Raw genomic sequence first — 24,283 nt, 5'->3', positions numbered from 1 at the left:
AATTAGTTAATTGTGAAGAATTTCACTCACATCTCCAAGGTAGTATGGTATGGTTATAAGAATTAATCTGATTTTTCATATTTCTTCTCTTGAAAATACCAAATGTTAAATATAGATGGTTTTGGCTTACTGTTCTGTTAGATGTTGATTGTTCGTGAAATAACTTGCTGAATGTTAATATTCTACACATCTCTATGATGTTAAAAACATGCCATATGACATCACTTGCAGTGTGGTGGTCATTATTCCACATGGTGCCATCAGCTTTTCTTTGTAATACTTTTCTGGACTTTTTTCAAATTTAAATGCAAATGCTAAATGGTGTACATTTACAATTGCATATCCCATAGGTGTGGAATACTTTTATTATAGAAAAGCATTTTTGTCTATTCATTTTCATTGTCTTAATGGTCTTAATGGACTTAATGGACAAAAACGCCCATTTGCAATTGCATTTATCATCATGGTGCTCCAGCTCTGCCAAATTGAAAATATATTTGCAAGTCAGTCTTATCAATCAAATGCTGTGGGTTTGGGGGATGCACCAAATGCTTTAAAAAATAGACGCATTATCCATTTGAACAGGCATGGAGTAACGCCCCTTTAGAAGGTTCTCGTTTCAGAACGTCAACTTCAGCGAATCACCCAGGGCAAACGCAGATATTGTCGACTTTGATCTAGGTGAATAAACATCACACAACAGGTGAATCGTTTGTTTATGAATAGAGGGTATACGTTAGCCAGCTAGCTAGTTAGTATTTTATACAACTGCAGAAGCTATCTTGCTAAGGAAGGGGTCAGTAACATGGCTTCGGAGCCGCATGCGGCTCATTTACTGCTCTGTCCAGCTCCACAGCAGAATTAGTTTTTTAGGTAAAAATAAAATAATCCTCCTTTGCAGTAAAATAAAGCTCTGCTGATCATTCAACACAGTTTAACAATAAATGATCTTAAACGCTGGAGTTAATGCAGCCTATAACTGGTCATTCACCGACCTACCCTGAAGGTTGGCACGCAGACCGCTGATCATCACAGCAATGCAGACAAGAATTTTGCCGAGCTAGTAGCTATCGAAACGGCAACGAGAGAGATAATTCAGAGCCGAATGGTCTTATTTGCATTTATAAGCACTCAGCTGGTTTCTGATAAATTTAATCTGCAAAAAACGGACAAACACTTAAGTCGTGAAGCCAAAAGTTCAAATTTTCCTGTTCCACCTTAAATAGCACCAAAATGTAACTGCTGTACCATTTAAGGTGGAATCGGAAAATTCAAACAAGAAGCCGGTGAATGAGAAGCGACTACAGCCTCAGAAAAAGTCAAATGTTGAGAGACATTTTACAAGAAAATATTCTACTTTTAAGGAAACGTTTCCTGGTGGATATGCGAGAAAAGCGACTACAGCTGAACGTTAAAGCTTAAAGCACAGCAAAGTAAGTCTCTGTTTTTGTTTATGTTAGCTATATTTTGGGCTTATGCCAGTTAATTAGCACATAATGTGATATATTTACAGCTAGGGGTGGGAATCTCTAGGCACCTCACGATTCAATTCAATTACGATTCAGAGGCTGCGATGCGATTATAAAACGATTATTGATGCATATTGATGCATCTTTTTTTCTATACAGGATTTCACTTTTTCTCACTATGTGAGCACTTGGTACTTTTAAAGCAAAGTATTTGTAATAATCTACAATGAATTTACTTCCAATATCTTTTTTAATAAAACAAATGGGAGTGATGTGGCAAGTGAACTAGAAGGCTCTCATTCACTGCTCTTGTTTGGAGCACGAGATGCTGCTGCCACTCATCGGTGGTAAAATGCGGATGCAAATCCTTGGCAATAAAAGTTGCGATAGAGTTTGTAATTTGAGTCGGGTGGAAGTTTTGACATCGCTTGATCAATTGTCCTCTGGTTTGTTGGCAGCAACTACAACCAGATGGAAAATGGTTGGAAATATGTAATATGGTTTTCCCCCTCAACTGCATAGTAGCCAAAGTGCTTCCATACGCTAGCTCAGGAATCGGTAACCGGTGGCTCTTTTACTGGCCTAATGTGGCTCCACATCAGAGTTAGATTTCTAGGTAAAATTAAAATAATCCTCCTTTGAAGTAAAATAAAGCTCTGCTGATCGTTCAACACAGTTTTAACAATAAATGATCTTAAACACTGGAGTTAATGTAGCCTATAACCACTAGTTCACCTACCTAGTAGCTAAAGAAAAGGCAAAGAGAAAAATTTAAGACAAACATCCATTATTTGGAGACAATGGACTTATTTGCATTTATAATCACTCCAGCTGGTTTCCTGATAACTTTAATCTGCAACGAGAAACTGTCAAACACTAAAAAAACATATGAAACCGAAGTCAGTTTCTCGTTCTCCAGCTTCTCATTCAAATTGTCCCGTTTCACCTTAAATTGTGTGGCAGTTACATTCTGGCACCTCAGGCACCATTTAAGGTGGAACAGGAAAATTTGAACGAGAAGCTGGAAAACGGGAAGCTGGAGAACGAGAAGCGACTTCAGACTCGTAAAAAGTAGAACATTGAGAGACATTTTACAAGAAACTGTACTACTTTTGCGGAAAAGTTTCCAGCTGGTGATGCAAGAAAAGCGGTTATATCTGAGCTAAAGCTTAAAGCAGAGCAGAGTAAGTCTGTATTTTTGTTTATATTTTGAGCCTACACTAGGACATTAGCACATACTGAGACACAAGATGGTAAAATGGACTCAAGATGTTGGACCACCCAAGGTGATTTGATTTTTGTTGAAAATACAAAATGACCACAGATGGCCGGGCGCTGCACTTCTGCACTTAGCAAAGTTCCGCCTTTTGCGTTCTGTCATTACATTATGAATTAAAATGTAGAAAATCGATTTTAGGCATTTGTGAATCCATGTCCACATCGCGATGCATCTAAGAATCAGATTTAAAGATTTGTCTGCCTTGGGTAGATATAGCGAATTAAAATTTTACTAACAAAGGTAACGTTACTGAAGAGTTTATTTCCCTCAATTCACTGCCATTGATGGTCCTGATAAAAGCTAACTAATCTCGCTAGTTAGGTTCATTTTCTTGGTTCAACACAACACATGTTTTCTGACGTTAGCTGTTTTTTTTGTTGCCCAATGTATGAGCTTTTGCTAACTATTTAGAAAAACCACATAATCATTCTAGAAAAACACTTTTCAAAATTAGCAGTGTATTGTGTATTTAGTACTTCTGTAGCTGTATATTGTATATTTAGCATTTCATGTAACATCTACATCAGTGTGTGGTATCTTGGATTTTTGCACAGGCTCATTTGTAAAAATTAGCCATTAGCTATGTTGAGCTAATGTTACATTTGCTATATTCGACTAAACTTGTAGTCACATGCATGAATAGTTTGAGGCTTATTTTAAAACTTCCAGAAGCATATTTTTACTTTGAAACAAAGTACTACAGCTGACTAATGACTGTTTTATAATATTCCAAAGTAGTTGTGAGTAGCTAGCTCCCTAACTAGCTAGCTAGCTCATTTATTATACAACTGCAGAAGCTACAGCTGTTTTTCTGGATGTTGGTAGGCAGGGAAAAATATGGCCGTCATCCTAATCCTTCGTTCATTAGCTTTGGTTACACAAGGTAAATGCATTAGGGAGTTTTTATTAGACGATGAAATGTACAAGCAGAGGTACTGGTTTGACTGTAATAGCTGACTGTCTTCTTTTGTAAATGTTTCAGAAGCTAACTGGATTTGTCTGTGTGCCACATCATCATCCAGGCTGTGGGTCAAATAATACAAACATGTTGAGAAAGTAAGTCTTATTGCAAACACAAGATCACTTAATGTGGTATAACATTTATGTACAGTTCTCCTGGTTATTAGTTGCCAAACTCTTTTTATGACTAAGAACCCATTTAAAGGACTGGTTTAAAAGATCTTCCAGATGTAACCTTGAATTCTGGTTCTAGCATGCATCAAAATTTTACAGACTATGGATATTCTGAAAGTGTGGAATCCTCTGAGGCAGATGCAGAACTTTTAAATGAAGACTCCGACAGAGATTGCGATGGACCTGACCTTGCCTCAGACCTTTCAAAATGGGCCACAAATAATAGAGCCACTCAAAGCAGCATAGTTCTGTGGACAGTCAAAGCTCCATCCACTAGTGGACTACCTTGATGACTTCCTAGAAGAGCAGGGAAAACTACAGAATGAAGGGTTTGTCTTTCAGGGAAACACCTACAAAGTGCACATCCAAGCATTTACATGTGATGCACCTGCTAGAGCTTTTTTAACATGTACCAGAATGCATAATGCTTATTTTAGCTGTGAGAGGGGTACAGCTCCTGGCCAGTGGGAAGGGAGGGTTGTATTTGATCAAAAGCAAACTTTTAAGCACAGAACGGATGAAGAGTTCAGTCAGTTTGCAGACCACGAAAACCACCATTAAAAAAAGCCCACTTATTACAGCTGGAATATCATGTGTCAGTAGTTTTGTGTTGGACTACATGCATTTGGTGTGTGTTTGTGTTGTGAAACATGTGTTTGTGTTTTTTATGCACAGGACCCAATACCTGTCATTTGTCAGTTAGACAGAGAACTGAAATATCAACGAAACTTGTTAGCTTGACTGGAGTTATGCCCACTGAATTTGCCAGACAGTCTCCTTCATTACAGGATGTTGATTGATGGAAAGCCGCCAAATTCAGGCAATTTATGCTTTACACTGGACCCACCGTCTTAAGAAATACAGTGTCCCAGGAAGTACACACGCATTTCCTCTCTTTAACTGTTTCACCGTCCATCCTGCTTGAGTCTGATGCTGACAGACGGAATGCCTACCTTGGATATGCAAAAGAACTCTTGAGTTACTTTGTTGAGAATAGCACTGAGATTTATGGCAAAACCTTTGCAGTGTACAATGTACATAATCTTATTCATTTACCAGAAGATGTTTCTTGTATTGCATTATTTTCATTTGGAACTGAAACATTCCTGACTGAGCCATTCAGCTAAATAGAATAAAGTTGGCTTGTTTTCCACAGTTTGTATGTTGCTTTATTTGCACTTATTCGTGGCATTCCAGTATAAAGGTTATGACAAAACTCATAGCTCAGGAAGAACCTCAGGATGACTGTGTTCCATATTTTAATAATATTGAGTGGTACTGTAGCTTTAATGTGATCTTTTTGTAGGCCCCAACCTAAGCACACATCTTCCTGTCCCACCTGAGAAAGTCACAGCAAGTTACAGCAAGGCCAGAGCATTAACCTCAGCACCTAATGCAACTAGTGAGTGTTGAGTTGATTTAGTGACTGTGGTGTTATGCACTGTGATGTGAGATTAACGGTGAAATTACCTATTATTCCAGAAAGGACTCTAGATCCATGTGTTAAGGATTATCTGCACCAAGACTGAAGTGTACCTGCCCCTTTAAGTTCAGGTATATGTACAGTAATAGCATGAGACAAAGGAGAATGTTGTACTGTTGCATTGAATTGGTGGTGATGGTGTGTGTGTGTGTTTTAAACTTTCATGTTTCCTAAAGAGGGGGCAACATCTGTTCATGACCAGGAAGATTCTGAGCAGGTGTGCTCATCACTCTGAAAGCATATATGTGCCTCCAGTCAGTCTTCAGTTCATGGTACGAGTTATTTATTTAGCTGGTTTACATGTTTTCTTTTCAGACTAATCATCCCCTTGGAATTATAAGGTTTTATTGACATTTTGTCAAATTTGAGTTATTCACATGTTCTTGTTCTGTGATACTTTCTTAACATTATGTGAGGTGGTGTTGTATGTAAGCTGTTGGCGGTTTTGACTCTTTGTCCAGAAAAGAAAAAAAAGTTCTATATCCAAAATCAAACTCTAACTTGGTTCTATAAGGTTCTGTCTGCAAGCCAATCAGCACTGTCAATACACACAAGAGGACCAGTCAGATTCTGCTTCTGTGTCATGTTGCCGCACTGGTCAGTGACTGCAGGAAGTGTTTATAAAACTTTAAAACTCTGCCTGTCTTCTTGTAGTTCTTAAAAAGTCTTACTGTCTTATATTGTATAAATATTAGAATTAATAAAATAGTAAACATTTGTATTGATGGTGTTGTAACTACAACATAAACATTAATTTAATTTGTTCATCCATCTTTTCTTTTTCCTTTTTTTCTCCAAAATAAGATATTGTGGTGCATTAGAGTCAAGACTTCTGATACAGAACAAAAACTCATACTATGTTAAAACTGGTCTGCTACACTTACTCGCTGGGACAGTTCATTACAGCAGCTGTTTGCTGTCTGACCTAAAGCAAACTTAATGGTTCCTACCGAAAACTGACCTCTGCACTGGACAAAATATTTAGCACTGAGTTTTATACTTATCTGCAATGCTCTTTTGAATAAGAAAAATATGATTTGTCCTAAAGCAAGAAGTAAATGTCATAAAAAATAAATAATACAAATAAAGCTCATGTCACAGAAAGCATTAAATGTAACCATCTGATATGTGTAAACACTCTGCTAGAACACAGATTTTATGTTTTAAAAGAAATGAGTAAACTGTTTGTGTTCCTTTAAAATCATAGCTTCTTTTCATGTTTTGCCAGGTAGCACCTTATAATTCCAAGTAGAAATTAAGTTATTAGTAAAAATGCATTTACAGATTTGATAGTATTTTGACATCTAGAATAAATTTAGAGTGTCTGTGGTTTTCATGTATGAAAGAGACGTGTTCCTCATATCAGTTTTGCTATTTGTAATGCAAAATCTTTGAAGCTCAATATCAAAACTGCTCAGAGCACAGATGGAACCTAATTTCAAGGGGTCATAATGGCATTTGGTATACAAAACCTTAACCTTGATTCTACCTATGCTGTAGGAAGTGTGTCACATGAGGCTTCAGGATCCCCTCAACCTGGGCCCTTTCCAATGTCTACAGCAAGTATGATGGTTACTCTTGATAACTGAATACAAACATCAGCCACTTTACTAAGTACTTGTTTCCACACTCATTGTCCATTTTATCAGCTCCACTTACTATATAGGTGCACTTTGTAGTTCTACAATTACAGACTGTAGTCCATCTGTTTCTCTGCATACTTTGTTAGCCCCCTTTTACCCTGTTCTTCAGTGGTCAGGACCCCCATGGACCCTCACAGAGCAGGTACTATTTGGGTGGTGGGTCATTCACAGCACTGCAGTGACACTGTCGTGGTGGTGCTGTGTTGGTGGTGATCCTCAGTGTGCTCCTACTTGTTTGGAATGAAAACCTGGAGCTGTGAATTTGCTATATTATTGGAATGTACCTGACTTATTTCCTATTATTTATCACCTTTTGTTACTGCAAATAAATAAATAAACAAATGACATATTAAAACCCAACATTGGTGCAATATCTTTTATTGTGAACTTTGTTGTAATATTTCACACTACAGTATCAAGATGATCTGGGAATAGACTGTCATTGATGACCAACTTTCTCAGAGTCCTCAGAGCACAGAGGATTGTGTCCACATTTGGGGCAAGGCTGGGTCAGTGCTCTGGAAACCAGGCTGCTCATGTCAGCCAGCACCGATGGTGACAATGAAGGGATACAGAGTGAGATCAATGCAGCTAAGGTGGTCTGCAGCTGGGCAGGGTTCAGGTGGAGGTCTGTGGTGGTGGTCTGGGCCACATCAGTCATTTTGGCCAGAAGAGAAAGCAGGGTAGAGTCCAGGCTCAACAGGGAGGTCAGGGATGGAGCATCGCTGATGGCGTCCTGGTTGAAGCTGAGATCCAGAGAAGTGTTGGTGGTATTAGGAGTCGCCTCCTCAATCAGGCTTTTATAGTGTAGCTTTTACTGTACGAGGACCCTCGATCTCAGTTTCAGTTTGAGTCACCAATAGCATAATCATGTTTGATTTTAAGAAGCGACACTATGTCTTTATATTTTTCGATCCAAGATCAACGTAAAATTCAATGAGCTGCTCCATCTCTGAGCTTAGGCAAAGCACAGCTTTTGCAAGCGATTGCAAACCGTTTGCATCATAATGTGAAACATTTGCGAGGTAACGCAATGACATTAACCTTTTTTTTAACCACAGCCCTTTAGGGACTCCGTACAACAGCTCTGTAGCAGTGGAGAGATTATTCAGCTGCTTATTCAGTTGATTCTTCTCCCAAACAAGTCAGGGTCACTGGTGAAAATTTTGAGGCTGAAGTGTTGCTAAAGTTTAATTAAGGACTCTGAATGTCATGTCTGTAAATATTGTGTTGAAATGTTTAAATTGGAGCGGTTTTATTTGAACAGTTGACAACTCTTTGCACAAAGTTGTGTGTTTGTATGCAGTTATTTTTGTTGATTTTTGTTAGGAAAAATTTGGAATAATTGATTTAGCCTTTATTTAGTCTAAATTTCTGTTGAATATCACACCTGGTTACGCACTGGTTGTGTGAATTTGATTGTTGGTTACATTTAAACTGACTTTTTGGTGATCTTTTTGTATATTTGCAGCTTTTAAATTGTATGTTTCTTTCTGGCACATGATTAAATGCAGTGTCTTGTTCACACTGTCAGTTGGGCTTGTTTGGTGTGTCAGGTGGAGATTCACAAATATTCTGACAATCGGCCTTTGAAAGTAGCTAAAAAGTAGCACACTACTTTTTGAAAAGTAGCTAAATTGTATCAGCTACAAAGTTTGGGAAAGCAGCTACAAAGTAGCTAACTACAAATTTTTCAGTAGCTATCCCAACCCTGACTAAATGTAAATGCAATACATCGCAGGTTCCCAACCCTGGTCCTTCGGTTCCACTGCCCTGCAAATTTTAGTATTTTCCCTGTTCCAAACACACCCACTTCAGGTGATGAAGGTCTTGTTAATCAGCTGATTAGTTGGATCAGGTTGATCAGCTCGTCGTGCAGCCTGAGGTGTGCAATGGTCTGGGTTGTGTCAGCCTCTGCCATTAGCTTTCTCCTCTCCCAAACCCCTGCTATTGAACGTGGACCGGAGAAATTCCACTCAATCAATGTCAGAACCGCTCCCTTCTTTGCGGTCGCTGCCATGTCTCGGACACAGGCTCACGAACATCCTCTGTTTTAAAATCCTGGCTACAAACGCAGGTATGGGGGCTAACAGTAAAGTTCTCCCTCCGGATAGTGACAATGCATTGGTTTCTGCATTGGAGGGAAACGTATGAAAACTAAATACTTACTGGAGGCATGACAGACACAAAGACACACAACAATGTTCAGCTGTATCGTGGTCGGTCTGTTGAAACTTAAACTTCTTTTCCTGAGACATTATCCCACTTAACACAGCAACAGTGTGAATAGTGGACATGTTGTGGCTGGCTGAGATTTTCCTGGAATTACGTCAGTGCTTTGTGTGCATATAGCCCATTGTGGCAAACTTTAGAGTGTGCAGGCTCTGCTCTTTCCCTGGCCTCACTGTTTCGGTAGGGCACACACTGTCTTTTTCCCTCACTTGACAGTTCTGTGCTCATAGATCTTACTCTCTTCTTAGTGGACTACGCTGCCTCAGGCTTCTCTATTAAACTCCTTGTACTTGGCCATCAGTAATGGGGGAAAACATTAATACACCAACAAATGAAAGGAGGCTGTTAAAACAGTTAAATAAATTAATGGTTTAGCTTGTGCTATTCACTGCTCTATAGTCAGACACTACCTTACAACATTGTCAACAAATCTATACTTGTATCTTTGTGCATGCTATAATGTTTTGTTGGTGAATGCTTCTTCATGTGGCTGCTACAGATCTATACTTAAAAAGGTAGGTTTTTGTCACATATCAACATAGTGTTCCTGGTGACAGGTTCACCTCTTACTGTCCTTTCTGTATTCATCACAGGAGGCCAATTTGATTGGTCTGCTTTTGATGGATGACTGTGAGTCTGAGGAATCCACTGTCTATCTGAGAGGGACTCAGAGGGACTCCAGTCGCTGTGTGATAGGGACACAGAGAAACTACTCGTCAAGCTGTGTGAGGGGGACAACTTCTTCTGTGGCTGTGTGACGGGGGACCCACTGGAGCTTCTCCTCTGGCCGGACGAGGGTGACTCACTGGATGCGAACCGTGGCCGAATAACGTGTTCTTTTAACAGCAAGCTTGAATGCATTCTGGATGATGAGCCCAGCGCTCAGCCATTAGAACTTCTCATCAGCTCCTGTGATGCTGACGAAGATGAAACTGGAGCTGATGTTGTTGATTGCTTTTTAATTGTTTATCTTTGGATGAGCCACATGAAGCATTGTCATTTGTGCTTGTGGGTCAGTTTATGAGCGAGACTCGTTCATACTAATGTCACATATAGGTAGCATTTAAAAGACATTCTGAACAGCCTAACAAAAAAAATTGATTTAGTGAGAAAATCAGATTTGAGCAACTTTTATCTGCTGTGTAAAAGCAGCTTTTGATTCCCAATCGGCAGCAAAAATGGCTGAACATAGCCACCTACCAGACTGTGCATTCTTCTGAACATTTTTGGGTACAGAGGGAAGAAGTGGGAGCTCATCTATGATGGAACAAGCAGCAGCCATTATTAACACTTATTTTGGTACATTAACAATACCAATACTGATAATAACTACTTTATGTGACAAAAAAAAATCATATCAACATAAAGTTTAGTAATGCATTGGGCCACAAGCCACCATGACAACATTAATGCGCCTTATTGGCATAGATTTCTTAAGTTTATGTTGGTGTACTGGAAAGATGGAACACCATATTACCAGAAAATAATTTAATGTGAAAATCATTTTTCTAAATCCAAAATGTGCATCCTTGTTACACACCTGAGATCTCATGTGTTTGGAAGCCAACAACAGCCAGTGTTTTAATGCCATCCACCTCACTGACAAGGTCATCTGCACTAAGTTACACTTAATATTTTACTTTGAGCTACTAAAAATACTTCAGTTATCTACAGCCCTGAAGAATAATATATTATAACCACAGCACTGCAGCTATAATATAAACTCAAAGTTTTTAATTGATGTTTCAGTCAGGTGACATTCTTCAGCATAACAGTAAAGTGTTGCACAGGTTTTTAAGTCTAAAGAAACGACTGAAGACCTGACTGAAGTGTTTAAACTTTTAAAGTACAACAGTGTTTTGATGGTATTCTGTTTTGGTGATGTTGTATTATTCCTCAGCTACTGCACATTTTGTTTCACCTGCATAAAAAGGTGTGCAGACCTGTACGGTTAGTCTTGTACAAGCCTGAAAAGAATATCAGATCTTACAAATGATCGAATAAGTACTAATTTGTACATTATTTAAAGATCCACCTCTATTTAAAATTGTTGTCTAAAGTAGCAGAGTGGAAAACAAATGGAAGTGTGTGTGTGTTTGAGCAAGCGTGCACACAGCGGAGTGGTAGAGGAGTTTTGCGACTACTTGCATATTCACATACCAGCGCATACTAAATTAAGGAGGACGCAGAGTCACGTTTTAAGCTATTTTAAGTTTATCTATCTCTTCAGATATCATTTGTTTGCACAGAGATGAGGATATAACCAATGCCTGGAGTGGGACTTAACAGTATAATACACCCATTTGGTAGTCTGGGAAGGTCTTCTTTTTTGGATTCCTGTTTTTGGGAATCTTTAGTGGCTCCTCCTCTGAGCAGCTCAATTCAGTAGTGGTTGTGAAATCATAATTTTTGCATTCCTTCCTCTTATCTGAAAACCATTATTATTCACAGGCATTATAGAATCAAGAATCCAAGCAAAAATTCATAGAACTGAGTTCAGGACCACTTGGGTGCACAGGAAGTGAAAAACAGGTCAACAACAAACTGGAATCATGAAGAACACTGTGCCTGGCCCACATACCAGATCATTTCTGATTACAGATGTGCAATTTGTGTAAACAAAATATGAAATCACATACCTGACTGAATTTTAGTCCATCTGTGCATCTTCCTGCAGGTTTTCATGGCCTCTTTCACCCCTTGATGAGCCCAATACACACAACCATTCTTTACCCAGCAGGACGGTATGACTTCCTCCATCCCTGCGTTGCCTTCTCTCCATACAGCTCTTGCCCACATTGTTCTGGTCTTTTACTAGACAAACAAACACAGAAACACAACGTGAAAGCTACTATTAATGTAAGTATTGCTCATTTGTGGGGATGTGGGATTTTCAGTATTGCACACTTGTTGCACAGAATCTGGTGAACGCCTATTTCTACTTTTTGTGACAAATGTGTAGATGATTAAATAGATAACAGGATACTGAAATAATATTATTTCAGTAATCACAGATGTAGGCTAATAGTAAAAAAGTGGTTATCACAAATAGTTATGAATATAGTTTAAGGTGTGTTCATACACCTGTGGGGTATAAACACCTCTACAGTGAGGAGTCTATGTTCAAAATAACATGTTTGTTAATATAGTCCAACACTAATAATTACATATCCTTAAAACACTGAACATTTGTGTAAAAAAATAAATACCATGTCTAACATAGTTCACTGCCATTAAGCATTGGTATTAGAACAAAACCATTTCCGTATGGAAGACATACAGCTTTCCTCCATAAGTTCCTCTGTTTAAATAGCTTTCATTTTCAATTTCTTCTTTCATCCCTTAAAAGTGCTATGTTGGTAAGTTTAGAGTCACATGCATTGTCAAAGAAACTCTCTATGCCAGGGGTGTTTCATTAAAATTCAAAAAGGTCCAGTTAAAGAAAATTTCCTCAAGCAAAGGTTCGGAACATCATAATTATGATTCAGTGGTATAAACTGTATATCGAAGTAGCCTAGTAGTTATATCAGCAACTGAATGTCAAATCAAATAAAGTGCAATTTAATAATATTTCAACAATATTTATTGTCAGTTTTCACACTGAACCGGAACAATAAAAAATACTCCAAATAAATGTTCTTTTCTCACTTCAAGTAAAAACAAGGGCTGCATTTAAAAAATAAAACAGAAAACTTTTGAAAAAATGTGCAGCTTAATTTTAGAGAAAAGTATATAGAAAGTGTAGTTTGGGTTGCACTATTTCAGCATTTTTGTAAACTCTGTTTCACATCTTAACAGTCTGAGCCAATTTAAAATAAAAAATCTTACATCCTAACAGCTGAACAGCTTCAACACCACCTTTTCTCTTTTTTTGACTCTTGTATCCCCCCACCCCCTCCCCTACCACACACATACATGCACACACTCTTGTTCAGTGAGAGAAGTGAGCTTTTGCTTGTCCTGCTAGGATTTTAAACCTGGGCTGAAATGGTGTCAGGGCCATTCTCATACACATGTGAAGGTGCTCATTGGTGAGCCTGGAACAATATTTGGTCTTAATAATGTTTATCGTTGAGAAAGGTGCCTCACAGTTGTACGTAGAGCCAAACATAGTCAAGATGTACAGGGCTACTCTCTTCAGACCTGGGAAAGCTGTCTCTGAGACCATTTGGAGCCAGACAGTGGCAGTGTCAGCTGCACCAAAATATTCTTTCAGGGCCACATTGATCAGTTGCATCTGAAGATGCCCAGCATTTGCCCAATTGAAAAGCTGTGTGACTTCCTTTGAGAACCCAGTGACATCTGTGATAAGAAAGGGGTTTGAATGAACAGGGTGAGCTGCTGTCCAAGGCTGAAGCTGTCAAAACATTTGCTGAAGTTTACAATCAGCTTGTATGCAAAGTCAACAAAAGAAGATACATCTCTCTCATGCTGAATCTGCTCCTGCACAGTCTCCCCGCAGGTCTTCCTTGAACACCTCCAGGTTCCTCTGGAAGGAGCGGACAGGTGTTGTCAGGTCACAAACTGTATTGTCCTTGCCCTGTAGCTTTAAATTCAGTTTATTCAGATGTGAAGTGATATCAACCAAAAAAAGGCAAATATCCATCTTCTTGTTCTCTTCTAAAAATAAAAAAAGGTATTGCCTTCTGGCTCTTCAGCTGTGCCAAGAAAGTTGCAATTTCCCTTCGGATGGACCAAAGTGCTCCAACACCCTGCCTTTGCTGAGCCATCTTACATTATTATGTACCAAAGTTCATCAGCATTTGCATCAACTTCTCTGAGGAATTCCCTGAGCATGTGATGCTGTTGGGAAGAGGATGCCCTCAGAAAGTTAATCATTCTCATCATTGTGTTCATCACCTCAGCATACTCATCTGACGGGGCGGCACATAGGACTGATTGATGAGTTATGCAAAGGTAAGACATGAGCTCAGGATTGTCCTCTTTCATTCTAGTCACAGCTCTCCCTCCCTACCATGGCAGGGGGATCCATCTATGGTTATTGAGACATCTTGTTTTGGCTCTGTTCCCCTCTGTTGATGATGCTGACATAGGTATTTGCTTGATTTTTTCACAAAAGTCTTCCTTTTTTCCTCCAAGTAAGGTTTCAACTACCGCACTCTAGCACTGACAATCCCTCTGTCAGTAAATGTTATTTTTATGTTGACCTAAAATCCAAGCAACATTCCAAGGGAACATTCGTTATCACATTGTTGAGCAGTGAATGAATGTGTGAGGATTCTGGTGGACTGATCATATTGGGCTGTTAGTTCATTTATTTTCTGTGACCTCAGTTCAGACTTGAGTGGGTATGTTTGCTCAAAGATTTGTGTTTGCTGCTTTTAATAATCGCCATGGTGTCAGAACATATGCGACGTGTTGGTACGATTCTGTCCATTGTTGGTAGAAAGTTCGGTTTTCGTTGTCCACTTTTATCTTTTTAGAGCACGTCATCTATACTGCCTTTCTTCTCAGACTGCTGTTTCTCGCCTCATACCTCCCCTGTGTGCGTCACTCACTAGAGTCTAGATGCTCATCATAATACACAGATCTGTTTGGCTGAGTAGTGTTTTATGTGATTTTTATAACGCATGCGATTGGTGTGTGTTTCTTGGGCTGCTAAACCGGTACTATAAATGCTAGAAAAGTTACGCCGTTTACAATAGAAATACTCCGTCAAAATGAAATAATTCTCAGCAGTTTATTGGTTATAGACCAAGGGTACTTGAGCAAGTGCTGTCAGCTCAGGGGATCAAACCAGCAACCTTCTGGTCACAAGCATGTTCAGTAATTTTACATCAACTCTTCAATGTATAATGATCTTTTCCAATGAACTGGTTCCTCTCAGGACGTGTCCAAAATAAGAGATTATTATTATTATATTATTAGTATTAGTATTATTATTATAGGAGCTTCTACTTCAGACAGTGGCAGTATATAGGATCACAGCTTTATCTTATCATTTTCTGTGCTGTCACAGATAAAATATTTTTATAAGAGCTTTAACAAGATTTTGGCAGACGGGTGGATCAGGTGACAGACAGTCCAGTCTCTGTAGAAGAGGACTGTACGGTGAGGTATAAAGTGATTGAGAGCCTGTGGATCAGAGAGGCCAGTCTCTGTAGAAGAGGACAGGGCCGTATGGTGATCTATAAAGTGATTGACATGCCTGTGGATCAGACAGTCCAGTCTCTGTAGAAGAGGACAGTGCCGTGTAGTGATTAATAAAGTGAAATCATCCTAAAATAAGTACAAGTGAATGGAGATCTTTTCTCAGATCTTCCTCTTCTGCCTAGGCAGCTCATTTCTGGTGGCGCAGGTTTGACGGCAAAAGCTAGAGGCCTGTTATCTCCACACAGAAACTTCAGGTTTTTTTTTTAGCTGCTTTGTGCACAGTCAGTGCAGCATAACTAGAATGTATTCTGACTGGGTTTTGCAGATTCCATTTAAAAAAAGGATTCTGTAGACAGCTTATTATTCAGCGTGGACTCCAGAGGTGAACAGACTGTTCTTTTCTCTTTCATAGCTTTGTACATTCATACTGATTATCCTGATGGACCTGGTCTTTTTCTTTACTGAGGATTGAACCACAAATTGTGACACTGATCTTAGGTATTGTATGCATATATGATGGTAGATCTTCATGAGAGTGAATTTTGTTTCGTGGTGAAAGGACTGGTGCTGAGACTCTGTGTGTGTGTGGGTATATGATACAGCAATGTGCTTGAGTGTTGTACATTTAAGTTTTGTATGTTCGAGTGTTGTATATTTGAGTGCATTGCATCTGTGAGAGTGAAGAGGGGCTACAGGTATGCTGAATGGATGGGCAGTATATTCATGAGGGTACAGTGGGCTACAGGTACACTATGTGGTTGTGCAGAGTATTGATGTGGGGGAAGAGGGCTGTGTCTATGAGGGTAAAGTGGGCTACAGGTATGGTAATAGGTCGGGCAGTGTGTCTATGAGGGTGAAGTGGGCTACAGGTATGGTAATAGGTCGGGCAGTGTGTCTATGAGGGTGAAGTGGGCTACAGGGTATGCTATACGGTCAGGCAGTGTGTCTATGAGGGTGAAGTGGGCTACGGGTATGTTTTACGGTCGTGCAGTGTGTCTATGAGGGTGAAGTGGGCTACGGGTATGTTTTACGGTCGCACAGTGTGTCTATGAGGGTGAAGTGGGCTACAGGTATGTTTTAAGGTCGCGCAGTGTGTCTATGAGGGTGAAGTGGGCTACGGGTATGTTTTACGTCGCACAGTGTGTCTATGAGGGTAAAGTGGGCTACGGGTATGCTTTACGGTCGGGCAGTGTGTCTATGAGGGTGAAGTGGGCTACAGGTATGTTTTATGGTCAGGCAGTATGTCTATGAGGGTGAAGTGGGCTACGGGTATGCTATACGGTCACGCAGTGTGTCTATGAGGGTGAAGTGGGCTACAGGTATGTTTTACGGTCGCGCAGTGTGTCTATGAGGGTGAAGTGGGCTACAGGTATGCTATACGGTCGGGCAGTGTGTCTATGAGGGTGAAGTGGGCTACAGGTATGTTTTACGGTCGTGCAGTGTGTCTATGAGGGTGAAGTGGGCTACAGGTATGTTTTACGGTCGCGCAGTGTGTCTATGAGGGTGAAGTGGGCTACGGGTATGTTTTACGGTCGCGCAGTGTGTCTATGAGGGTGAAGTGGGCTACAGGGTATGTTTTACGGTCGTGCAGTGTGTCTATGAGGGTGAAGTGGGCTACAGGTATGTTTTACGGTCGCACAGTGTGTTTCTGAGGGTGATGTGGGCTACAGGTATGTTTTACGGTCGCGCAGTGTGTCTATGAGGGTGAAGTGGGCTACAGGTATGTTTTACGGTCGCGCAGTGTGTCTATGAGGGTGAAGTGGGCTACAGGTATGTTTTACGGTCGCACAGTGTGTTTCTGAGGGTGAAGTGGGCTACAGGTATGTTTTACGGTCGCACAGTGTATTTCTGAGGGTGAAGTGGGCTACAGGTATGTTTTACGGTCGCGCAGTGTGTCTATGAGGGTGAAGTGAGCTACAGGTATGCTTTACGGTCGGGCAGTGTGTCTATGAGGGTGAAGTGAGCTACAAGTACAGGCTATTATTAGAATATGATTCATCATTCAGTCCTACTAATCAAGATTGCTTTTGGATTTTTGACATATCTTGACATTTAAAAAAAAGAACTCTAATGTATTAAAAATTTTCTTATTAAACAGATGTATTAATTCATTTACTCTATTCCAGACCTGTGAATTAAAAGCCAGAAGTGTTTTTTGCCTTTCGCTCAGCCATTGTCAACAGTGCCTCACTCAACAAACTGCAGGAAGCAATGCCGCTCTCCCCGTTACTGCTGTTTCTGTGGTTATATTTATGTTGTCTGTGGGAGGATAAAGTTCTGTAATATGAGTATTTCATTGATTGTTGAATGCTTTTCATGCTGAATACATATAACAATAATCTGGACAGAGTTAATTTGCATTGTGCATTTATAGATAATTGTGTGAGGTAACTGGGTGACATATTCATGTGTGTGCATTTTCAAAATTCGAAACAGCGTGTATTTTTAAAATTGTTTTAAAAATTCTGGCTGTTTTTTGTGGCCAATTTGTTTATACATAAGATCAGAAAACTCTCCATTAAACTTGAATCTGTTGTGCTTCTTCATGTACAGTGATGAAAGATGGCGAACATTAAAAGCCTTTTACTGGACATTCTACAAGAGCTACAGAACGATTTTATAATGTACAAACATATACTGTTTATTTATTAGTAATCTCATTTAAAGAAATACAGTAATAATTTGTGGTAACACCTTATTTTACAATGTAACTACTGTTAATTAATTGCTGAATAGAGAGTAGTTCTGAACCAGTTTTATATGTTTTTCTTATGTTTTATATTGCAAAGGTAAAAAATCACTAGCACACCAAAAGCCACAATGTTAAACATTTCAGAGCTCTTTTATTTAACAGACATGGTGCTCACATGTAGGGTGCACATATGAAAAACATAAAAGGAAAATGTGGCAGCAAACATTTCAGTTAACAGATTTTCATCAGTGATACACAACGATAATCGAAAGCTATCGTTTTTTGGCTGGTGAGTCATTTGGTTTTTTGAGCTACTCACCCAAACACCTTTATCATATCCACTGCATGTAAGGCACAGTTTTGAGGTCCTTATTATTATTTATTTATTTATTTTTATATTTTTTATATAAAAACGTAGGAAACTGTCAGCACATATGTTGTCTGGGTGACACCTTTTAATGTGTTTTGATTGTATTGAGTTTATATCCCATAACAAGCATTTCTTGTTACCATATTTCTCACTAAAACTAAAACTAGTCCTATAAGCAAGGCGAGGGTATATATCCCAAATACTCCTGTGATGACAAAACAAGACTTTAGAAAAAGAAAAGAAGGAAAATGACAGTGCACGTACACAGCCACAGAAAAAGTCTTTTCTCATTTATTTTTTAGGTGATTGCACTTTCGTTTTGACAGCCTTGTCTTGTCAGTCAGGCCACAGAAAAGAAAAAGAATCTTTATCTGAAGAGAACCAAAGAGCACAGGTGTCCCATCTTATCAGGCTTAGTTTCCGATCTTATCTGCAAAGGGTCGGTGTGGCTGCAGGTTTTCATTCCAACAAAGCCGGACCTCACATGATCTGTTGTTTGAAGACTGACTAATTGATCAAACAAGTGGAATCAGGTGTGCTCCTGCTTGTTTGGAATGATTTAGCTTGAGTTAATGATATTAAACTCAAACTTTTAAATAGTTTGAAAATCTGAGCCGCAGCAGTTACAGACGTCCACAAGGTTCTTGTAATTTGTCATAAAGACAGATTTTGGGTTTCTAAACTCTGCATTATTCTTTTATTCAGTGAGAAATATTTTACCGTTTTCTGTTGTCTTACACTGAAGAAGGACAGACTGCTTTGACACGGAATAAGCATGGACCATCACTGTACTGCTTTTTTCTTTTCTTTTTTTTACAGAAAAACATGGTTTGGACTTCACAACAAACGCTATAACATCACTTCGGTAAACGGTGTCAGATTTCCTCACTGCTTACATCACACATATAAAATAATGAATGATTATAGACATCACACAGTTTAAATCATTTTTACTGACTACATTAATAAAGAAATAAACCAAGCTTTTCATTATTGTTTTTGTCCCTGTCACAGTAATGAAATCGCTGATTTAAGGTAAGAACGTGCCTTTTGCATTATCATGTGTAATTTTTGGAAACTTCATTTCACAAAATTCTAAATGATTGTAGAGAAGTTGACAAAAGAAATGAAATTTGTATTCTTTCAAAACCTGCTTTCAAGTAGGTGTATTCAATTATTTAACTGGTACTGTAAAGCATCTTCATGAAATAATAAATAAAGGAGCTAATTATTTGAATTTCATTTTTAATGCCTAGAGCAGAGAATGTAAACCTGAAGATGGAAGTGAATGATTTAAGGTAAGAAAATACCACAACTAAGGATTCATTTGTATTTATATCATTTAGACAGGAGGATGGGGACCTGCTACAGCAAAATCCTTCCAATTTCCATTACAAACTTAATGTTAAAAATGTGTGACGGTGTAATGGTTTTGGTGCAGTGGTCACTTCCCCTACGAGTGACACAACCTGCTGCACAGACATGCATCACATGGCTGTGTGGAAAGCCATTCAGAATGAAATGGACAAACTCATTTTGGCCAGCTTGACGTTTATTAATAGATATCAGACATTCTGTGAGTGTGGGCAGAACGTCTGAGGCTTCAGCAGAAGAAGAGTTGGAGAAATCCATGCTTCTGCTAAAGTGAAAGTGCTCTTTACTAAACAGCAGCAGAAAAGGTACGTACAAATAACTAGAATGGCAAGAAAGGTCACTTCTAAACTCCCGCTCACAGTAAAGAACAACACAGCAACAACAATAAACAACACAACAAATGTCCCTTTTTATGGAGGTATGGCGGCACGTGGCTAAGATCTGCATACGCACATCTAAAATATTTTCCCCCAAAACTGGAGCCACTGTCCGCCGACACAATATTATAATTTCGTTCATATTAAAACCAGACATCCTAAATGTTAGTACACCAATGCACTGTTATAAAGGTTCTGTGTAGGTATGTTTTTCATTCATCAAGATACAAACAGTGTAAATGTTCCCTAAAATGTATGACAGTGGTTTTAAGGTCTAATTGTGTACCTTAAATAGGTTTGTCCCAGTGGAAAAGTATGTATTTGTACCTTTTTATAACATAATTTTTTAAAACAGAACAATATAATAAAAAGCCTGGAGATGAGACGGGGTGCGTGGAGTCAGTACAGCTTAGAAAATATCATTTCAGTTGATTACGGTACAATTATGTTCCCTGACTAAAGGTACTGAGATGTACCCTTGAGGGAACCACCCCAGTGACAAGAGGGGCACTGCCCCAGTGACAGTTTACTACCTTTATTTCTGAGAGTGTACTATGAACTTAGAAACCATCTTTCAGAAGTTAAGATTTTATCCCCTGCACTTTCTATCATTACACAAATAAAGTTTGAATACAGTCATCACATTTAATGTGTCGGATATGATGAAAATAAACTGCTGAGTCAGAACGAGTCAGTGGTAACAGACAGACATAACAAACAGAAAGACATTTTGCTTTTCTACCAAAAGAAGTGCGGATGGGTGTGAGTAAGATCTGTTTTTCTCATACTGTCTCTGTGTGGAATGAGTGATGGCGAATGTCTTGCTTTTCATTTCCGTGATCATGTTAACTAGAGCGATCACACAGCCTGCGCAAGCAGCACTGAATTCCAGCGGTCAAGCCTGTTTTTCTGTCCCATGTCACGCAGCAAAACACAATAAAAACACAATGAGAATGAAACTGAAAACCAAATAAAAATTCTAACAAATAACAGAAAATCCAGCAAATCATTCATGGTTATTATCACACAAACGCTATTGAACCATTTTGTGCTGCATAGACAAATTCTTATACATCTACAGATTTCAAACAATCACAACTCAGAAAGTTGCCCAGGAAAAACAAAAGCCATACTCTTTTATAAATTATCTTTCTGTTGAATAAAGTAAGTGAACTGACTATTTATCCATTCTGTAGAAGGGTGTCTGTAGAACCTGTTTGCTGTATCACACTGCAGAGTAAAAGCTGTATTAGTGACTGACCAATGCATCTGGGCTGTAGCGGTTACGCTGCTCACATCACACAGACACAGGATGAGTGAAACTGGCCTGATTTCTGTCCATTTGAACAATATGAAGACTGACCAGCCCCACTGCTTTTTGTGATGTGCAAGCAAGGGCAAGCTATTTATAACAAAACACACACATGGAGCAGCCAGTGGGAAGTGCTCAATCAGCTTCAATGTAAATTAATGAACACAGTTAAAGTGCAGATGATGTGAAATGCAACTATTTCTTCTACAGTTAACTAAAGCTTTAGATTAGCCATTATTAACGTCAGTGTCAGGTTAGCTTGAATATAAATATTTATTTATTTATTTATTTTTGCTATGAATCACATGCCACTATGAGCATGCATAAACTACACTTTCACACTGATGTAGAAACTTAAAACAAAAGACCAAACTTGTGAGAAATGGAGTGAACTCCATGTTAGAAATGGAGTGAATGTACAGCACCTTGACTTGGGAAGAAGGGTTTATTTAAATTTTCAGAGACTAAGCTGTGTCTCTATGTAGGTCTGTTTTTTTTTTTCAAAAGATTTCAAATTTGTTAGTCAAAAAACATAAAAAATAAAAATTCAAGCCATCGAGTCTAAGATTTAATGAAAGCAACTCCATAATTACAAAATCGATAATTCCTTCATTTCTACTGGTTAAAGGTGGATAGCAAAGTAGGGAAGAACGAACTGCCAAGACATCTGCGCCTAATACAGACAAAATGGACCACAAATGAACACACACAACCCAAAAAACATCAGGAATCAGGCAGCAGAAATAATCAAGGTAGGAACATTTTAATCTTTTTGGTCACTATTTTAGATGAACAGCATTAACGATAACAGTTTACTACAATGTAAACTGTCCAAATGCACCAAGTAGGAATTAGACATGTTCATGCTACCTTAAACTTTGTTTCAGTTTTCCTTTCACCCCCTCAAAGACAAGGCAAGTTTACTTGTATAGCAACTTTTCATACACATCTGCAATTCAGTGTTTCACACAAACACAGAAACATAAAGGCATTAAATAATAAAGCTTATGATGTCCTAAGATCTAGCACCTCACTAAGCCATTTGCAAAACTAGTTACAACAAATTAAAGTACATTGCAGAGATAAAAAAAAATAGAAAATGAATAAAATAAATGAGTAAAAGAAATGAGAAAACTGAAGTGATAGGAAAATTGCAGCACTAAACAACGTGCAAGAAGACAAGGGCATATTTAAACTTCACTTAAAGATGGCTACACTCTGAGCATATCTGACCTCATCTGGCCATTTGTTCCAGCAGATGGCAGCATAGTGACTGAATGCTGCCTCACCCTGTTTAGTTCTGATTGTTGGCTCTACTAACTGACCGGTCCTAAGTGTTCATAAATCCTATAATTTCAGCAGATATTCTGTGGCTAATTGGTCACCAGTGCAGTGAATGGAGGATTGGAAGATTCTAGCAGCTGCGTTCTGAATAAGCTGTAGCTGTGTGTGGTCTTGGGAAAGCCAGTAAAGAGACCACTGTGAATCCAGCCTGCTGGAGATAAATGCATGAATTATTTTTTCTAGGTGTTGTTGTGACATGAACCTTTTAAACTTTGATATATTATTGAGATGGTAAAAGACTTCATTTCTTTTATTTCATTACTGCTTTTACACGGCTGCTGAAATTCAGATCTAAATCAATTAGTATGTCAGGATTTCTGACTTCTGGCTTTGTGTTGTGGTTTCAAAATGGCTGTGTAAAACAGAAAAAAGGTTCTGGTTGAGTAAAGCATAATCTACACAGCACAGATGGGTGAGACTCATGAACGTGGTGCTTGAGTAAAGTAGTATATGTTCAAAATGGCCAGGTGAGACTGATGAAGGTTGTGGTTTTGTCTGACATAAATTAAAAAAATGACTGCTTTTATAATCACTATGCTGACAAAGTTCTCTACATTACTTGCTGGTCACCTTAGCAAACATTTAACAAAAAACATTTTTATTCTTTTTTACAGATTTAAGACGTGGTTTGGCCATCACACCTGACTCCTCCTGTTCCGGAGCACAAATTCAGTACTTTTCTTTAATACTTTTTTTAATGTTTTGCATGTATCACATGAACAAAGTGCAAAACTATTATTGTTTGTACATTTTAAAGTACAGTCAATTACAAAAACTGCTTTCAAACAGTTGTACTGAATTATTTAACAGTTATGGTAAATCAGCTTTTTATTAGAAAGTAAATTACAGTGATTGTTATCATTATTTGTTAATTTTGTAGATTGGAGCATGAGATCTGCAAAAAGGATGTTCATGATTTAAGGTAAGAAAATATCATACGACTGCTGTAAGACTAAAAGGTTTATGAATACTTTAAAAATTATTGTATTAATTGTTATTCATTAGGTAATAAACAACTTAAAACTGTTAATAAGTAGTTAAAACACAGAAATAAATGGCAGCAGTCACCTGTTTCTTGCCAAAAAGTGAGCCCATATTCATCTATACTGTTAAAGCTCAGATCATGCTTTTTCTTCTCTGTCAGTCAGCATTAAACCTGCCATTTTTTTTATTTATGTGTTATAACTGTTAATCAATGCATTGTTTATTACCTAGTTATGTGTGTTGCTCTCATATATCAAAACTTGTATTACTCAGTTGTTTATGTCTAGCTTTCAGGGCAAATGTACCTTTTCCTCTTTTTTTCAAGAATGGAAAAGGAAGCAGTCCACAAATTGGAGAGGAGTGGAACTTCGTCTGAAGACCTTGCTAATCCTGGCAGAGTATCTAAATTAATAGCTGTGTATGAGGAAATAAATAAGAACCAGTTACCAGCACATCTGGATTTACAGAAAACAAAA

The 24,283-nt window shown here is 38.5% G+C and overlaps 1 long non-coding RNA gene across 1 annotated transcript; it reads left to right on the top strand.

Moving 5' to 3' along the window:
• The first annotated feature begins 15,745 nt into the window (after positions 1 to 15,745).
• On the top strand, positions 15,746 to 23,495 carry LOC118800400. Its single transcript, XR_005006231.1, has 6 exons — positions 15,746 to 15,852; positions 19,236 to 19,281; positions 19,431 to 19,451; positions 19,673 to 19,714; positions 22,108 to 22,231; positions 23,438 to 23,495. It is a non-coding gene; the product is annotated as an uncharacterized LOC118800400 (long non-coding RNA).
• Positions 23,496 to 24,283: the final 788 nt, after the last annotated feature.

The sequence above is a fragment of the Colossoma macropomum genome, unplaced genomic scaffold, assembly GCF_904425465.1.
Source record: "Colossoma macropomum unplaced genomic scaffold, Colossoma_macropomum, whole genome shotgun sequence".
NCBI lineage: Eukaryota > Metazoa > Chordata > Actinopteri > Characiformes > Serrasalmidae > Colossoma > Colossoma macropomum.
Note: the sequence above shows the minus strand (reverse complement) of the source record. Positions and strands in the feature narration are given on the sequence as shown.